Source organism: Zea mays, chromosome 3, assembly GCF_902167145.1.
Source record: "Zea mays cultivar B73 chromosome 3, Zm-B73-REFERENCE-NAM-5.0, whole genome shotgun sequence".
Taxonomy (NCBI): Eukaryota; Viridiplantae; Streptophyta; class Magnoliopsida; order Poales; family Poaceae; genus Zea; species Zea mays.
In genome coordinates this window covers 23590780-23609839 of record NC_050098.1, presented here as the reverse complement: position 1 = coordinate 23609839, position 19060 = coordinate 23590780, and positions in this window count along the sequence as shown.

Below are 19060 nucleotides of genomic sequence, written 5' to 3'. Positions count from 1 at the left end.
TCGCCCTCCACCAACTCCATCTTGGTGAGCATGGTGACGTCATTTCCCTCATGAGAGATCCTGAGGGTGTCCCAAATCTGCTTGGCGTTATCCAAGTCGCTCACCTTATGGTATTCATCCCTGCACAATGACGCTAAAAGAACAGTAGTAGCTTGTGCATTTTTATGAATTTGTTCATTGATGAACGTGGGACTATCCGTACTATCAAATTGCATTCCATTTTCTACTATCTCGCATATACTTGGATGGAGAGAGAACAAGTGGCTACGCATTTTGTGACTCCAAAATCCGTAGTCCTCTCCATCAAAGTGAGGAGGTTTACCGAGGGGAATGGAAAGCAAATGAGCATTGGAACTTTGTGGAATACGAGAGTAATTAAAAGAGAAGTTCGAGTTAACCGTCTTCTTTTTCTCGTAGTCATTATCGTCGTCGTCCTTTTGGGAAGAAGAAGACTCATCGCTGTCGTCGTAGTAGACAATCTTCTTAATACGTCTCTTCTTCTTTCCGTCCTTCTTCTTATGACTTGAGCCCGAGCCAGTGGGCTTGTCGTCTTTTGGCTCATTGATGAAGGACTCCTTCTCCTTGTCATTGATCACCATCCCCTTGCCCTTAGGATCCATCTCTTCGGGCGATTAGTCCCTTTCGTGAAGAGAACGGCTCTCATACCAATTGAGAGCACCTAGAGGGGGGTGAATAGGTGATCCTGTAAAAACTTAAACTCAAAGCCACAAACTTGATTAAGTGTTAGCACAATGAAGCCAAGTGGCTGGAGATGAGTTCTTGCAAAACACAATAACCACAAAGAGATCAACACAGAGAGGCACAGTGGTTTATCCCGTGGTTCGGCCAAGCCCAACACTTGCCTACTCCACGTTGTGGCGTCCCAACGGACGAGGGTTGCACTCAACCCCTTTCAAGCGGTCCAAAGACCCACTTGAATACCACAGTGTTTTGCTTTCGTTTCACTATATCCCACTTGCGAGGAATCTCCACAACTTGGAGCCTCTCGCCCTTACAATTTGATTATCACAAAGAATCACGGAAGTAAGGATGGGATGAGCAACACACACAAGACACAAAATCAGAGCAACAATACGCACACAAGTCACAACTCGAGCTCTCAACACAACTCAAAGAGTTCTCTACTCAAATGGAGCTCTAGTTGCTATCACAAAGTGATAGTCGCCTAGAGGGGGGGTGAATAGGGCGAAACTGAAATTTACAAAAATAATCACAACTACAAGCCGGGGTTAGCGTTAGTAATAATAAATGAGTCCGCAAGAGAGGGCGCAAAACAAATCGCAAGCAAATAAAGAGAGTGACACGTGGATTTGTTTTACCGAGGTTCGGTTCTTGCAAACCTACTCCCCGTTGAGGAGGCCACAAAGGCCGGGTCTCTTTCAACCCTTCCCTCTCTCAAACGGTCCCTCGGACCGAGTGAGCTTTCCTTCTTCTCAATCAACCGGGAACAAAACTTCCCCGCAAGGGCCACCACACAATCGGTGCCTCTTGCCTCGGTTACAATTGAGTGTTGATCACAAGAGCAAAAGAGAAAGAAAGAATGCGATCCAAGCGCAAGAGCTCAAAAGAACACGGCAAATCTCTCTCGCTAGTCACTAAAGGCTTGAGTGGAATTGGAGAGGATTTGATCTCTTTGTATGTGTCTAGAATTGAATGCCTAGCTCTTGTAAGTGGTTAGAAGTTGGAAAACTTGGATGGCAATGAATGTGGGGTGGTTGGGGTATTTATAGCCCCAACCACCAAAAGTGACCGTTGGCTGGAGGCGTCTGCTCGATGGCGCACCGGACAGTCCGGTGCACACCGGACAGTCCGGTGCCCCTGCCACGTCATCACTGCCGTTGGATTCTAGCCGTTGGAGCTTCTGACTTGTGGGCCCGCCTGGGTGTCCGGTGCACACCGGACATGCACTGTTTGATGTCCGGTGCACCGGTATGGGCAGCCCTGACGTCTGTGCGCGCTGCGCGCGCATTTAATGCTGCGCAGAGAGCCGTTGGCGCCGCAGAGAGCCGTTGCTCTGCTGGCACACCGGACAGTCCGGTGCACACCGGACAGTCCGGTGAATTATAGCGGAGCGGCTGTCGCGCGAACCCGAGGCTGGTGAGTTCAGGAGGCCGAGCTTCCTTGGAGCACCGGACATGTCCGGTGCACACCGGACAGTCCGGTGAATTATAGTGCGCCGGCTTCCGAGAATTCCCGAGAGTGAAGAGTTGGAGTCTAAGTCCCCTGGTGCACCGGACAGGTACTGTTCACTGTCCGGTGGCACACCGGACAGTCCGGTGCGCCAGACCAGGGGTGCCCTCGGTTGCCCCTTTGCTCCTTTATTGAATCCAAAACTTGGTCTTTTTATTGGCTGAGTGTGAACCTTTTACACCTGTATAATCTATACACTTGGGCAAACTAGTTAGTCCAAAGATTTGTGTTGGGCAATTCAACCACCAAAATTATATAGGAACTAGGTGTAAGCCTAATTCCCTTTCAATCTCCCCCTTTTTGGTGATTGATGCCAACACAAACCAAAGCAAATATAGAAGTGCATAATTGAACTAGTTTGCATAATGTAAGTGTAAAGGTTGCTTGGAATTGAGCCAATAAAACTACTTACAAGATATGCATGGAATGTTTCTTTCTTATTTAACATTTTGGACCACGTTTGCACCACTTGTTTTGTTTTTGCAAAACCTTTTGTAAATCCATTTCATAGATCTTTTGCAAATAGTCAAAGGTAAATAAATAAGAGTTTGCAAAAGCTTTTTCAAGATTTGAAATTTCCTCCCCCTGTTTCAAATGCTTTTCCTTTGACTAAACAAAACTCCCCCTAAAAGAGATCCACCTCTTAGTGTTCAAGAGGGTTTTGATATACCATTTTTGAAATACTACTTTCTCCCCCTTTTGAACACAATAGGATACCAAATGATAAAGACTTTTGGAAAGCACTAAGTTTTTGAATTTGGTGGTGGTGGTGCGGTCCTTTTGCTTTGGGCTCATTTCTCCCCCTTTTTGGCATGAATCGCCAAAAACGGAATCATTAGAGCCCTTGAAGTGCAATCTTCCCCTTTGGTCATAAATAAGTGAGTTAAGATTATACCAAAGACGAAGTCCTTTTGCGTTTGAGCTTTTACTCTCTCCCCCAAGGATGAAGTCCTTTTCCTTGATGCTCATTTCTCCCCCAAAGAAGAGAGAGTTGCTCGGAGTGGTGGCGAAGTATGAGTTACGGAGTGGAAGCCTTTGTCTTCGCCGAAGACTCTAATTCCCTTTCAATATACCTATGACTTGGTTTGAAATAGACTTGAAAACACATTAGTCATAGCATATAGAAGAGATATGATCAAAGGTATTCAAATGAGCTACGTGTGCAAGCTTAGCAAAAGAAATTTCTAGAATCAAGAATATTGAGCTCATGCCTAAGTCTGGTAAAAGATTGTTCATCAAGTGGCTTGGTAAAGATATCGGCTAATTGATCTTTAGTATTAATGTAAGAAATCTCGATATCCCCCTTTTGTTGGTGATCCCTAAGAAAATGATACCGAATGGCTATGTGCTTAGTGCGGCTATGCTCGACGGGATTGTCGGCCATTTTAATTGCACTCTCATTATCACATAGCAAAGGGACTTTGGTTAATTTGTAACCGTAGTCCCGCAGGGTTTGCCTCATCCAAAGCAATTGCGCGCAACAATGTCCTGCGGCAATGTACTCGGCTTCGGCGGTGGAAAGAGCGACCGAATTTTGCTTCTTTGAAGCCCAAGACACCAAGGATCTTCCCAAGAACTGGCAAGTCCCTGATGTGCTCTTCCTATTAATTTTGCACCCCGCCCAATCGGCATCCGAATAACCAATTAAATCAAATGTGGATCCCCGAGGGTACCAAAGCCCAAACTTAGGAGTATAAGCCAAATATCTCAAGATTCGTTTTACGGCCGTAAGGTGTGATTCCTTAGGGTCGGATTGGAATCTTGCACACATGCAAACGGAAAGCATAATGTCCGGTCGAGATGCACATAAATAAAGCAATGAACCAATCATTGACCGGTATACCTTTTGATCCACGGACTTACCTCCCGTGTCGAGGTCGAGATGCCCATTAGTTCCCATGGGTGTCTTGATGGGTTTGGCATCCTTCATCCCAAACTTGGTTAGAATGTCTTGAGTGTACTTTGTTTGGCAAATGAAGGTGCCCTCTTGGAGTTGCTTGACTTGGAATCCTAGAAAATACTTCAACTCCCCCATCATCGACATCTCGAATTTCTGTGTCATGATCCTACTAAACTCTTCACATGTAGACTCGTTAGTAGACCCAAATATAATATCATCAACATAAATTTGGCATACAAACAAGTCATTTTCAAGAGTTTTAGTAAAGAGTGTAGGATCGGCCTTGCCAACTTTGAAGCCATTAGCAATAAGGAAATCTCTTAGGCATTCATACCATGCTCTTGGGGCTTGCTTGAGCCCATAAAGCGCCTTAGAGAGCCTATAGACATGGTTAGGGTACTCACTGTCTTCAAAGCCGGGAGGTTGCTCAACATAGACCTCTTCCTTGATTGGTCCGTTGAGGAAGGCACTTTTCACGTCCATTTGATAGAGCTTAAAGCCATGGTAAGTAGCATAGGCCAATAATATGCGAATTGACTCAAGCCTAGCTACGGGTGCATAAGTTTCACCAAAATCCAAACCTTCGACTTGTGAATACCCTTTGGCCACGAGTCGAGCTTTGTTCCTTGTCACCACACCATGCTCATCTTGCTTGTTGCGGAAGACCCATTTGGTTCCTACAACATTTTGGTTAGGACGTGGAACTAAATGCCATACCTCGTTCCTCGTGAAATTGTTGAGCTCCTCTTGCATTGCCACCACCCAATCCGAATCCTGGAGAGCTTCCTCTACCCTGTGTGGCTCAATAGAGGAAACAAAAGAGTAATGTTCACAAAAGTGAGCAACCCGAGATCGAGTAGTTACCCCCTTATGAATGTCGCCGAGGATGGTGTCGACGGGGTGATCTCGTTGGATTGCTTGGTGGACTCTTGGGTGTGGCGGTCTTGGTTCTTCCTCATCCTCCTTTTCTTGATCATTTGTATCTCCCCCTTGATCATTGCTATCATCTTGAGGTGGCTCGTCTTCTTGATTTTGCTCTTCATCATTTTGAGCCTCATCCTCATTTTGAGTTGGTGGAGATGCTTGCATGGAGGAGGATGGTTGATCTTGTGTACTTGGAGGCTCTTTGGATTCCTTAGGACACACATCCCCGATGGACATGTTCCTTAGCGCGATGTATGGAGCCTGTTCTTCACCTATCTCATCAAGATCAACTTGCTCTACTTGAGAGCCGTTAGTTTCATCAAACACAACGTCACAAGAGACTTCAACTAGTCCAGTGGACTTGTTAAAGACCCTATATGCCCTTGTATTTGAGTCATAACCAAGTAAAAAGCCTTCTACAGTTTTAGGAGCAAATTTAGATTTTCTACCTCTTTTAATAAGAATGAAGCATTTGCTACCAAAAACTCTAAAATATGAAATGTTGGGCTTTTTACCGGTTAGGAGTTCATATGATGTCTTCTTGAGGATTCTGTGAAGATATAACCGGTTGATGGCGTAGCAGGCGGTGTTGACCGCTTCGGCCCAAAACCGGTCCGGTGTCTTGTACTCATCAAGCATGGTTCTTGCCATGTCCAATAGAGTTCGATTCTTCCTCTCTACTACACCATTTTGTTGGGGCGTGTAGGGAGAGGAGAACTCATGCTTGATGCCCTCCTCCTCAAGGAAGCCTTCAATTTGAGAGTTCTTGAACTCCGTCCCGTTGTCGCTTCTTATTTTCTTGATCCTTAAGCCGAACTCATTTTGAGCTCGTCTCAAGAATCCTTTTAAGGTCTCTTGGGTTTGAGATTTTTCCTGTAAAAAGAATACCCAAGTGAAGCGAGAATAATCATCCACAATAACTAGACAGTACTTACTCCCTCCGATGCTTATGTAAGCGATCGGGCCGAATAGATCCATGTGTAGGAGCTCCAGTGGCCTGTCAGTCGTCATTATGTTCTTGTGTGGGTGATGGACTCCAACTTGCTTCCCTGCCTGGCATGCGCTACAAATTCTGTCTTTCTCAAAATGAACATTTGTTAATCCTAAAATGTGCTCTCCCTTCAGAAGCTTATGAAGATTCTTCATCCCAACATGGGCTAGTCGACGATGCCAGAGCCAACCCATGTTAGTCTTAGCAATTAAGCAAGTGTCGAGTTCAGCTCTATCAAAATCTACCAAGTATAGCTGACCCTCTAACACTCCCTTAAATGCTATTGAATCATCACTTCTTCTAGAGACAGTGACACCAACATCAGTGAATAGACAGTTGTAGCCCATTTGACACAATTGAGAAACGGAAAGCAAGTTGTAATCTAAGGAATCTACAAGAAAAACATTGGAAATGGAATGGTCAGGAGATACAGCAATTTTACCAAGACCTTTGACCAAACCTTGATTTCCATCCCCGAATGTGATAGCTCGTTGGGGATCTTGGTTTTTCTCATATGAGGAGAACATTCTTTTCTCCCCGGTCATGTGGTTTGTGCACCCGCTGTCGAGTATCCAACTTGTGCCCCCGGATGCATAAACCTACAAAACAAATTTAGTTCTTGACTTTAGGTACCCAAACTGTTTTGGGTCCTTTGGCATTAGATACAAGAACTTTGGGTACCCAAACACAAGTCTTGGAATCCTTGTGTTTGCCCCCAACAAATTTGGCAACTACTTTGCCGGATTTGCTAGTAAGCACATAAGATGCATCAAAAGTTTTAAATGAAATGGCATGATCATTTGATGCATTAGGAATTTTCTTCTTAGGCAACTTGGCACGGGTTGGTTGCCTAGAACTAGATGTCTCACCCTTATACATGAAAGCATGGTTAGGGCCAGAGTGAGACTTCCTAGAATGAATCTTCCTAATTTTGCTCTCAGGATAGCCTGCAGGGTATAAAATGTAACCCTCGTTATCCTGAGGCATGGGAGCTTTGCCCTTAACAAAGTTAGACAAGTTCTTAGGAGGGGCATTAAGTTTGACATTGTCTCCCCTTTGGAAGCCAATGCCATCCTTGATGCCAGGGCGTCTCCCATTATAAAGCATGCTACGAGCAAATTTAAATTTCTCATTTTCTAAGTTGTGCTCGGCAATTTTAGCATCTAGTTTAGCTATATGATCATTTTGTTTTTTAATTAAGGCTAGGTGATCATGGATAGCCTCAATATTAATATCTCTACATCTAGTGCAAATAGAAACATGCTCAACATTAGATGTAGAGGGTGTGCAAGATTTAAGTTCTACAACCTTAGCATGCAACATTTCATTCTTAGTTCTAAGGTCGGAAATAGTAGCATTGCAAACATCAAAATTTTTAGCCTTAGCAATTAAATTATCATTCTCTAATCTAAGGCTAGCAAGAGATGCATTCAATTCATCAATCTTAGCAAGCAAGTCAACGTTATCATTTCTAAGATTGGGAATTGAAACATTACAAACATGTGAATCAACCTTAGCATTTAAAATAGCATTTTCATTTCTAAGGTTGTCAATCATCTCACGGCAAGTGCTTAGCTCACTAGACAATTTTTCACATTTTTCAACCTGTAGAGCGTAAGCATTTTTAACCTTAACATGTTTCTTATTCTCCTTGATTAGGAAGTCCTCTTGGGAGTCCAAGAGATCATCCTTTTCATGGATGGCACTAATTAGTTCATTTAATTTTTCCTTTTGTTCCATGTTAAGGTTAGCAAAAAGAATGCGCAAGTTATCCTCCTCATTTTTATCATCATCCTCATCACTAGATGTTTCATATTTGGTGGAGGACCTTGATTTTACCTTCTTTTTGCCGTCCTTGGCCATGAGACACTTGTGGCCGACGTTGGGGAAGAGAAGGCCCTTGGTGACGGCGATGTTGGCGGCGTCCTCGTCGGAGGAGGAGTCGCTTGAGCTTTCGTCGGAGTCCCACTCCCGACAAACATGGGCATCGCCGCCCTTCTTCTTGTAGTATTTCTTCTTCTCCTTTCTTCTTCCCTTCTTGTCGTCGCCCCTGTCACTGTCACTAGACATAGGACATTTTGCAATGAAGTGACCGGGCTTACCACACTTGTAGCAAACCTTCTTGGAACGAGGTTTGTAGTCCTTCCCCTTCCGTTGCTTGAGGATTTGCCTAAAGCTTTTGATGATTAGGGCCATCTCCTCATTGTCGAGCTTGGAGGCGTCAATTGGTTGTCTACTTGGTGTAGACTCCTCCTTCTTCTCCTCTGTTGCCTTAAAGGCCACTGGTTGCGCCTCGGAGGTGGAAGGCTCGTCAAGCTCGTTGATCTTCTTGGAGCCCTTAATCATGCATTCAAAACTCACAAAATTCCCGATAACTTCCTCGGGGGTCATTAGTGGATATCTAGGATTCCCACGAATTAATTGTACTTGAGTGGGGTTAAGGAAAATAAGAGCTCTTAGAATAACCTTAACCACTTCGTGGTCATCCCATTTTGTGCTCCCGAGGTTGCGCACTTGGTTCACCAAGGTCTTGAGCCGGTTGTACATGTCTTGTGGCTCCTCTCCTTGGCGAAGACGGAAGCGACCGAGCTCCCCCTCGATCGTTTCCCGCTTGGTGATCTTGGTGAGTTCATCACCCTCGTGCGCCGTCTTGAGTAGGTCCCAAATCTCCTTGGCGTTCTTCAATCCTTGTACTTTGTTGTATTCCTCCTTGCTTAGGGAGGCAAGGAGGATGGTTGCGGCTTGGGAGTTGAAGTGCTCGATTTGGGCCACTTCGTCCGTGTCATAGTCCTCGTCTCCTATAGATGGTACCTGTACACCATACTCAACAACATCCCATATACTCTTGTGGAGAGAGGTTAGATGAAATCGCATTAAATTACTCCACATAGCATAATCTTCACCATTAAAAGTTGGTGGTTTACCTAATGGGACGGAAAGTAGAGGTGTATGTTTAGGAACACGAGGATAGCGTAGGGGAATCTTACTATACTTCTTACGCTCTTGGCGTTTAGAAGTGACGGACGCCGCGTCGGAGCCGGAGGTAGATGTCGATGAAGTGTCGGTCTCGTAGTAGACCACCTTCCTCATCCTCTTGTGCTTGTCCCCACTCCGATGCGGCTTGTGAGAAGAAGATTTTTCCTTCTTCTCCTTGTGGTGAGAAGAGGAAGATCTTTTCTCCTTCCGTTTGGAGGAGTTCTTCTTCTTCTCCCTTTTCTTGGTGCGGGACTCTTCCGATGAGGTGCTCCCTTGGCTTGTAGTGGGCTTGTCGCCGGTCTCCATCTCCTTCTTGGCGTGATCTCCCGACATCACTTCGAGCGGTTAGGCTCTAATGAAGCACCGGGCTCTGATACCAATTGATAGTCGCCTAGAGGGGGGGTGAATAGGGCGAAACTGAAATTTACAAAAATAATCACAACTACAAGCCGGGGTTAGCGTTAGTAATAATAAATGAGTCCGCAAGAGAGGGCGCAAAACAAATCGCAAGCAAATAAAGAGAGTGACACGTGGATTTGTTTTACCGAGGTTCGGTTCTTGCAAACCTACTCCCCGTTGAGGAGGCCACAAAGGCCGGGTCTCTTTCAACCCTTCCCTCTCTCAAACGGTCCCTCGGACCGAGTGAGCTTTCCTTCTTCTCAATCAACCGGGAACAAAACTTCCCCGCAAGGGCCACCACACAATCGGTGCCTCTTGCCTCGGTTACAATTGAGTGTTGATCACAAGAGCAAAAGAGAAAGAAAGAATGCGATCCAAGCGCAAGAGCTCAAAAGAACACGGCAAATCTCTCTCGCTAGTCACTAAAGGCTTGAGTGGAATTGGAGAGGATTTGATCTCTTTGTATGTGTCTAGAATTGAATGCCTAGCTCTTGTAAGTGGTTAGAAGTTGGAAAACTTGGATGGCAATGAATGTGGGGTGGTTGGGGTATTTATAGCCCCAACCACCAAAAGTGACCGTTGGCTGGAGGCGTCTGCTCGATGGCGCACCGGACAGTCCGGTGCACACCGGACAGTCCGGTGCCCCTGCCACGTCATCACTGCCGTTGGATTCTAGCCGTTGGAGCTTCTGACTTGTGGGCCCGCCTGGGTGTCCGGTGCACACCGGACATGCACTGTTTGATGTCCGGTGCACCGGTATGGGCAGCCCTGACGTCTGCGCGCGCTGCGCGCGCATTTAATGCTGCGCAGAGAGCCGTTGGCGCCGCAGAGAGCCGTTGCTCCGCTGGCACACCGGACAGTCCGGTGCACACCGGACAGTCCGGTGAATTATAGCGGAGCGGCTGTCGCGCGAACCCGAGGCTGGTGAGTTCAGGAGGCCGAGCTTCCTTGGAGCACCGGACATGTCCGGTGCACACCGGACAGTCCGGTGAATTATAGCGCGCCGGCTTCCGAGAATTCCCGAGAGTGAAGAGTTGGAGTCTAAGTCCCCTGGTGCACTGGACAGGTACTGTTCACTGTCCGGTGGCACACCGGACAGTCCGGTGCGCCAGACCAGGGGTGCCCTCGGTTGCCCCTTTGCTCCTTTATTGAATCCAAAACTTGGTCTTTTTATTGGCTGAGTGTGAACCTTTTACACCTGTATAATCTATACACTTGGGCAAACTAGTTAGTCCAAAGATTTGTGTTGGGCAATTCAACCACCAAAATTATATAGGAACTAGGTGTAAGCCTAATTCCCTTTCACAAAGAATCGAATGCGCGAAAATGAAGTATTGGTGCTTAGGAATGCTCAAGGGATGCTTGGTGTACTCCTTCATGCGCCTAGGGGTCCCTTTTATAGTCCCAAGGCAGCTAGGAGCCGTTGAGAGCAATCCAGGAAGGCAATTCTTGCCTTCTGTCGACTGGCGCACCGGACACTGTCCGGTGCACCACCGGACACTGTCCGGTGCAGATTTCTTTCCTATTCTGGCGCAGCCGACCGTTGGAGACTTGGAGCCGTTGGTGCACCGGACACTGTCCGGTGCACACCGGATAGTCTGGTGCTCCCATCTGACCGTTGGCTCGGCCACGCGTCACGCGCGGATTACGCGGCCGACCGTTGGCGTGCCTGACCGTTGGCTCACTGGACAGTCCGGTGACTCACCGGACAGTCCGGTGAATTATAGCCGTACGCTGTTGACTTGGTTCCCGAGAGCGGCGACTTCGCCGCAGCCGACTCACCGAACGCTGTCCGGTGCACCACCGGACAGTCCGATGATTTATAGCTGTACGCCGCCGTCGAGACCCGAGAGCAGCCAGTTGATCAGACGCCAGCCTGGCGCACCGGACACTGTCCGGTGCACCACCGGACAGTCCGGTGCACCCAGACTGAGCAGAGTCTTGGCTGCTCGAGCCAAGTCTTTTCCAATTGCATTTTCTCTGATTCTAGCACTTAGACAAATATGTTAGTACACAAAAACCAATGTACTAAGTCTAGAATCATACCTTTGTGTTGACTTTGCACTTCTTCCACCATTTGACATAGTTTCACATTTAAACCATTTGTGTTGGTACTTGATTACCAAAATACTTAGAAATGGCCTAAGGGCACATTTCCCTTTCAGCTATAGCACTCACCAAAGAGAATTTCAAGGTATCGTTATTTATTCAATCTCAAGAAAATGGTAGCTAGAAATAATAATAAATGATAGGTAGTTATGTTTACCACAACTACTTAGTATCAACCAGTGTAGGGGGTAATTGAAATATGGCAACATGGTTGATGTAATAAGCCAAGATAAAGATAGCTCACGTTAATTATAAAGGTATAACTATGTGGGGGTCCAACAAAAGTTTAAGGTATTTCGATGATTCAAACTCTACTTTTATGGTTCTACCTTAACCACACAACTGCAACACAATGATTGGGTCTAGACGATAGGTGAGATAGTAGGACAGAGACTGCCTACCCAAAGTAGTTTCCTTTTTATGAGAGTCTTACTTTTTTAAAACTTGCATATAAATATGTGGTGGAATACAAAGACTAGAGAAGACTACCACCACTTAGCTACCACAAACAATCTATGCAGCAACCAAAGGAATATATAATATAACCACCATGCTTACATTTTATCTTACTACTCTAATGGTGTATGCACAAATCCAACTAGAGAACCTCATGAAAGGCAATGATCTAATACATGTGTGGATCTTGGATCATCAATCTAGTATGCAACAACTATAAGTTAAGATAGACCACAATAACAATATAACTAATATAATGTAACATAACAAAGTAAAGTAGAAAAGGAATATAAATATATTGAATAAAGTAAAAGTCTTAATAAAAAGGAAATTTACAAAAGCTATATCGGGTTATCTAAATGTCGCTTTCAGAAACCCAAGGAAAGCCACTACTCTCTATAACTCATATACTAAAATATCCTACACTATTAAGATAGAATGGAGCTACACTACTCTTCACATGAAGTTTAAATGCATGAATGGGGAAGAAGGTGTGAGACTTCATTTATAGATGGATAGAGGTGGACCCATGGATCCATGTTTTCTCCTCCTTTCCGTGGTTCAAACTAACTTGAAATGGATAGCCTTGATCACTTGGAGTTGTGCTTTGCTACATGTAACCATGCACTAATGCGGTGCATGCAATAAGGGGGTCGGTCAACCTAGGGGGTTTGTTGACCCCCTCTCTACCTTATGGGCCCACCCTATTAGGTGTGGCTAGTATCACTTATTATAGAGTGGGTACAAGTTGTCTCAATTGAGTTGGCATGTCATTTTGCTTCATTCTAGGCCCATCAACCTATGTCACTCAATATTGAGCCATTGATAAGAAATACACTTTGTATCCAAGGGTGGAGAAACACTAAGAGGGTGGCACATGGATTGTGGTTGCTCATAAGGGTTGGTGGGCCTAATGTTGGATTGTTGACCCCTACTACGTGAGATAGTTTTCCTTACGTTACCTTGGACAATGGACCACATAATAAATTGGCTTATGTTACCTTGGACATAATGTTCACACTTGAGCCAATATCGCAGATTGCATCATGGAAGACTTGTGGTCTGGTTTGGCACTTGGCCATCGGGATCACGAATGGTGGGTCAAGGAGCTCCCTTCTTGATCAGAATGGTGGGTCAAGGAGTGGATCATAACTAGATCATAGTAGATGCTTACCAAAACTGTTGTGACCAATTTAGTAATTTTGATAGGATATTCGGGTTTTTTGAGGGATCTTACCTTGCTCAAAGGATGGAATAGTAGCTCCTTGTTGAGCTAATTGTGTTTCTAACATTTAACTAAAGCTCAATTGACTTTTAACGATAGAAGCAAAATTGTGCATTTGAGAATTAAGGTTCTCAAGAATCTTGTCATTGGCCTACAACTTTTTATTTATGTTTTCATTAGCTTGAGTTTGTCCTAAGACAAGATATTTTAATGAAGGTAGGTTATTGTAGTTATTATTGAAATTATTGTTGAAACCATTACCTACATCACCTTGTTAGAAGGGGTGTGAATTCCATCCATTCTGTTGGAATCGATATTCGTTGTTGTTGTTACAAGGGGTGTGGATTCCATACATTTCAAGTATGCCCTTAGATGTTAACTTAAATCTAGGGGTGTATGGTTCAAGTTGAGGTTTATGCATATGCCAGTCATGAGTCCTTCATGAGAATGCTTCACCTCGATGAAAGCTTTCCAATGATGCCACATGCCACCCCAAACTCCATCCCATGTTATGAGATCCAAACAAGCAAATCATCTACCGAGGATTTTGAGGCCCAAAATCACCAAACCCAACTAGAGAAGCATATATGTTATGTCTCTTACGTGATCTTGATGTGTGTCACAAAAGGAATCCTTAACATCCCCGTCGGCTAAATTAATTCCCATCAGCTTTGGAAAGATTCCCGTCGGCTATAGTAATCCAACGAGAATTATTTAATTTCTATCAACGAACGACAGGAATTAAATAATGCCGGACCAAAAAACCTCGTCGGTCAAGTACCATCGGGGATTAGCCCAATACCGACGAGGTTACTAATTCCCGTCAGTACCTGGCCGACGAGAGTTTACTGGATTACTGTTGTGTGTCATAACTTGTGACTAGTGATATATTGGGACACAACAAACCCAAATACAATATTTAGAATTTATAAAAACATATTTAGAAGCCCTGATAAAATGCATTTAGCTCTATAAAATGGTAAAATATCCAAAATATGTGAATTTGCAAAAGATAATATTCTAATCAATGTCTAAATGAGGTCTAAAAACTTCTAACAACCAAATTATAAGAAGCAGCCAACATTAATACAACATATGTTAAGAAAAATACTCATGATGTTGCATCTTATATTTTTTTTGTTATGAAAAGTTTTCAAAGTTCAATTAAACATTTATTAGGATGTTTTACAAAAATTCTAGATATGTTTATATTTTTCTAAATATAAATCCAATTTTTAGAAACTTGTAGAGGTTTTTTCATGAGCTTTAAATATTTTATTCAATGCTTTTTTTGTTCTAATATAACTAAGTTTTTTCTCAAAAAAATTAGAAACTTATTGATATTTTTTGTGGTTTAAAAACCTTATTACGTATTTATCAGAATTTTCTACTTAAAGAAGGATGGACTCACCCTAATAATCATGTCTAACCGGGGAGGGAGGTATTTTTAAAGATTTTGAGAGTTGACCGAGATAATCTGTTTGGTTCTAAGTTTACTATGGAGGAAATCTTCCGACAGTGGCTCAAAGAGGGGGGAAATTGTTGAGAACTATGTTACTACGGATCACCAGATCCGCTCCATTCCCTCCCGTCAGTAGTAGAGGCGCAAGAAGCTGTAGAGTACCCATCTCCCTTCCCATAAACACGACAGAGGATACATACGAGACACAGGATATAGGGTTGGGCCTCTGGCCTCTTTCTCTTTCCTTTCTTATGAGGAGGTATACAGGTTCCTTATATAGAGATGTGAGACCCCTCAGGGGCAAAGCCGGTATTTGCCCACATAACCCTAACTAGGGTTACTTAACACTCCCCCTTGAGAGAATACCGCGACCAACACATGCCTTATTAAAACTCCCGAAAACCCAGTGGGGAAAATATGGAGAAAGAGCGCATGGTGAAGCATATTGCATTTGCACTTTATTGCCTCGTTAAAAACCTTATGTGAGAAACTTCAAGAAAACTCACTAAGGGAAAAGAGTGCAACAACTGTCATCAAGATATATTTCGATCTTCTAGATCTAGATTCAATTGAATCTTCTATAAAGGCTAACTTCAGAAATGTGCTCCCCTGATCCTTGCAAAACTATCTCAGTATGGCAAAATAACTTCTTCTGGAAGTTTATGCAGTTATGCACATATTGATTTAGCAAATAGATTGCATATTGTTGCAAGGATTATATCAAGAACTTCACCTCTACTCACTTCTAGGATATATGAGGTAAGTGCACATATCAACGTAAATAAGCCACTTTGACCGATGGTGTTTGATCGGCTCGATCTATATATTTGATAGAAGCTTCCATAAAGGCTCACGTATTGATCATCAAGCTGACGCCTTCAGGGTATAGAATATGACATTTTTTGTCTCACGATTGTGATCAATATAAGCATTTGCCACCCTGACGATGACATCTGTCAAAGTCGTTATCCCTCATAACTCAAGCATATTCTCCAAGATATATGTCTCATTGTTCATCTAGAATAACGAGAATGTTGGGGTGCTATCATTTTCTATCTTACACCACGATTTATACATAGTTGTGCAAACCAAGTAAAATGTCCTTCTATGGGACTTAGGGGTAATATAGTTGCAATAGTACATATTCTAAATATGACACATCGCTCCAGGCGTTCATCCATTGCAACATCTATGATGATGTAACAAAAGTCCATCAAAGATCGTAATCCATCAGGGATTTTTCATCGATCAGATACATCGTTATAGTCTGTCATTCTAGCACAATGGGGATATTTTGCTAGTAACACCTAAACCTTATATGTTTCTGCCATCAAGGCTTTAGATGATACCGTAATTCCACATCTAGTGGAAAATACCATGCACATGTGCTTATTCGGTGAACTTCAAATCCTTTGGTACCTCATCTTATACCTTTTCGGGCCTGTATGGGTCTTTATCCCTTTATAGGGATTATCAAACTTTGGTGTTTAACACAGACTTTATTTCTTCTGGAAAGGTTCCATCAAGGAACTATAATCTCATCTAGGAGATATTCTCTCTATATAGGAGAGTGCTCATTCGTCAGGAATGTATTATTTGGTACAAGATTTATATGTTGCATATTTATAATTCAAAGATATGAGTCCTCCTAGGATCTCATGACGGATCTTCAGAATCCTATTAACTGCATATTATAATTCATGCCATTTGCCAAATATATTACATAGCGGAACTATGTTTATTCAACACATATGTGGGATGGGTCTCTCACAAGACCACTTGAATCATCACATTCACCACACATTATTTCAATACTACCCATAAATGTCCAAACTTCAAGCTCGCGACTTTGATTTTGCGATTATTGGTTCAACCTCGATTGCATTTATCAATGACCCGATAAGAGAGCTTCAAGCACTCATGCCTAGGACTTTGTTTTGGATCCGTTTGCAATCTAGAGAGGCAAGGTAGGTGCCGACATATCTGCCTCCCACATTTAATAATGAACTTCGTCATTTCCCAAAACGAAAGATTCATTGTTCCGTATTCCCAGCACAATGATATTGTGCGCATTGCTAGGAACTTCATCATCAAGATGAACCTCTTCGTGAGGCAAATCACCATCAGGGTGAATTTATCGGAGGAAATTTATCACAGACCACGTGAATCTGTAATCAGAATATATGCTTTGACTAAGGCCGATGGATCATATTCGCAGGCGTCCCAGAGAATAGATCAAATACCAATAAGTCAAATGTGGATATGATATTAATCCCAGGTATATCCACATCTACATCAGGTAGAAGCATTCAGACCAATATGGTTACTCCTCAACGATTTCTGGCAAACTCCATATACACAGGAGTACACACCGAACGACAGGTTCAGTTTGGCTTTTGTGCGTTTAATAGAATATTGAGGCATTACACTATATGAGCATTCCTCCCCCTAATGTCGAGATGTTCTTAAAAGCATACAGATAAAATCCCCAACCACAATCATCCAGTTGTGGCCAATGTATGCTATTGTGGTGATTTATTTGGGAAATCTTACGCACATTATAGATAGGGGTTTTATGCAGTGAGCTTTGGACTTAGATTAATGTAGTGGCATGAATACTACATATTTGTCCTTCAACATGAAGGATTAGTCTCAACATCCAGCGAGACACGCAACAACAAGTTGCTTCGTGGTTACAATTCTGTAAACTTATTGTTTTTATTACCAAATGCACAGTCAATCATTAGACTGATATGTGCAACACTATTTTATCTATAAGGGTCCTTTAGGGGCTCATGCATACCATTCATCGTTTGGAGCCAATAGTTGACTACAGATCAACAAGTAAAATGACCATCAGGGTCTAGCGCTCACAAGGACATTCACTGGTTGCATTGTGCTTTGAGTCACATTGGAAAATGTGTGTTTAGATTGGTAGTAAGGTGCACGGCATCAGGCCAATGCTGCCAAGCAAAGATTTTTATATGCAGAGATGTATAGTCCAGCTCGTTTTTATCACTGCCCATGGTTTACCCAATTACTCATACCGCTCTGAAATTGGATATCAATTTATGCAACATTTTTAGGTATTATAATTTTGAGAGAGAACTATTAACAATAGTCAATTATGTGATGTAAGTTGCCAGCGGGACAAACTTTTCTCCTCATATTACATACCAACTTGTTCTATAAAGCATAATATCGATCTCTTAATTGTTCAGCAAAAAGAGAAGCTTTGGAATAGAACATACAATGACAAGAATTGATTTTATCTGGGAAAAATCATCTGATTCCTAAACTTTCGACAAAGCAAATGGAGATAACTGCTTGGCAAGAGCGAAAGAAATATCAATATCCGTCTGGGACTAGTCTTCAACAACAGATAATACTGCTCTCATACGAAGGACTCATCGTGACTAGGGAGAATGCAACAGGTCTCCATAAGATCTTTATTTTTTTATCACAAATTATCACCACTTACAATCTCGTGGTCAAGACTTATGGCTCTTCTGGTGCTAAGGACCAAGGACATATTAATGCCCCATTTAGATTCAAGCTCTATGGTGATGTGGGATTTCAAGGCTATTTTCTACTCTTCTTACTTCTGGTAGATCAGAGATAGATTATGGTAAGCATGTCAAAGGGTGGAATCAAATGTAGTTTTGCTACATAAACCCCAATTTTATTTCCATTCAATGCTGACCTTTACCATTTGGCTTACTGTATACCATACCAGTCAAAGGACTATCCCAAGTCAATTCAGCGACTATAAGTATTTACAATTCTAAGAGATATATACAACACAAGCATAGAGGTCCTAGATAGGACTAGTAAAGTGGTTCGACGGGAACACACAATGGTTTTTCATACCAACATTGTGAAAAAATTCTCAGAATTAGTTTTCGATGTACTCGCAACTTCGTGTTGCTAAGGTACTAGTCATTTATCTTAGAATTCGCTTCATATCATTCAGCAACAAATAGCAATGTGCCAACATCTGGTTGAGCAATATATAACTAAGATTATAGCCTTATTCATTTGGTAAGGTCTTTTGCTTACTAATAGAATCCCAATGTTGTGATGTCTTCTATGCCAAGAACGCTTTCATGCATTATATATCTTCGGTTTACTTTGGGTAAAACTTTTATGCATGAGGAGGGAGAGCAAAAAATTAACTTATCTGTGTTTTATTGTATTTCAATTTAATTTCCTAGATTTCCAAGCACTATAGAGCTTGATATAGTTGTTATGGCCACTTGGCGATATATAAATATATAATGTCACACAGCACAGCCAAATAAAATATAGAGCGAAACAAAATTGTTTACCAAGGTTGCACATAATGTGACTTCAGGGCCTTGAACAACCCACCACAATCCACATGAGTACGAGCTCTAGCGTATCTGG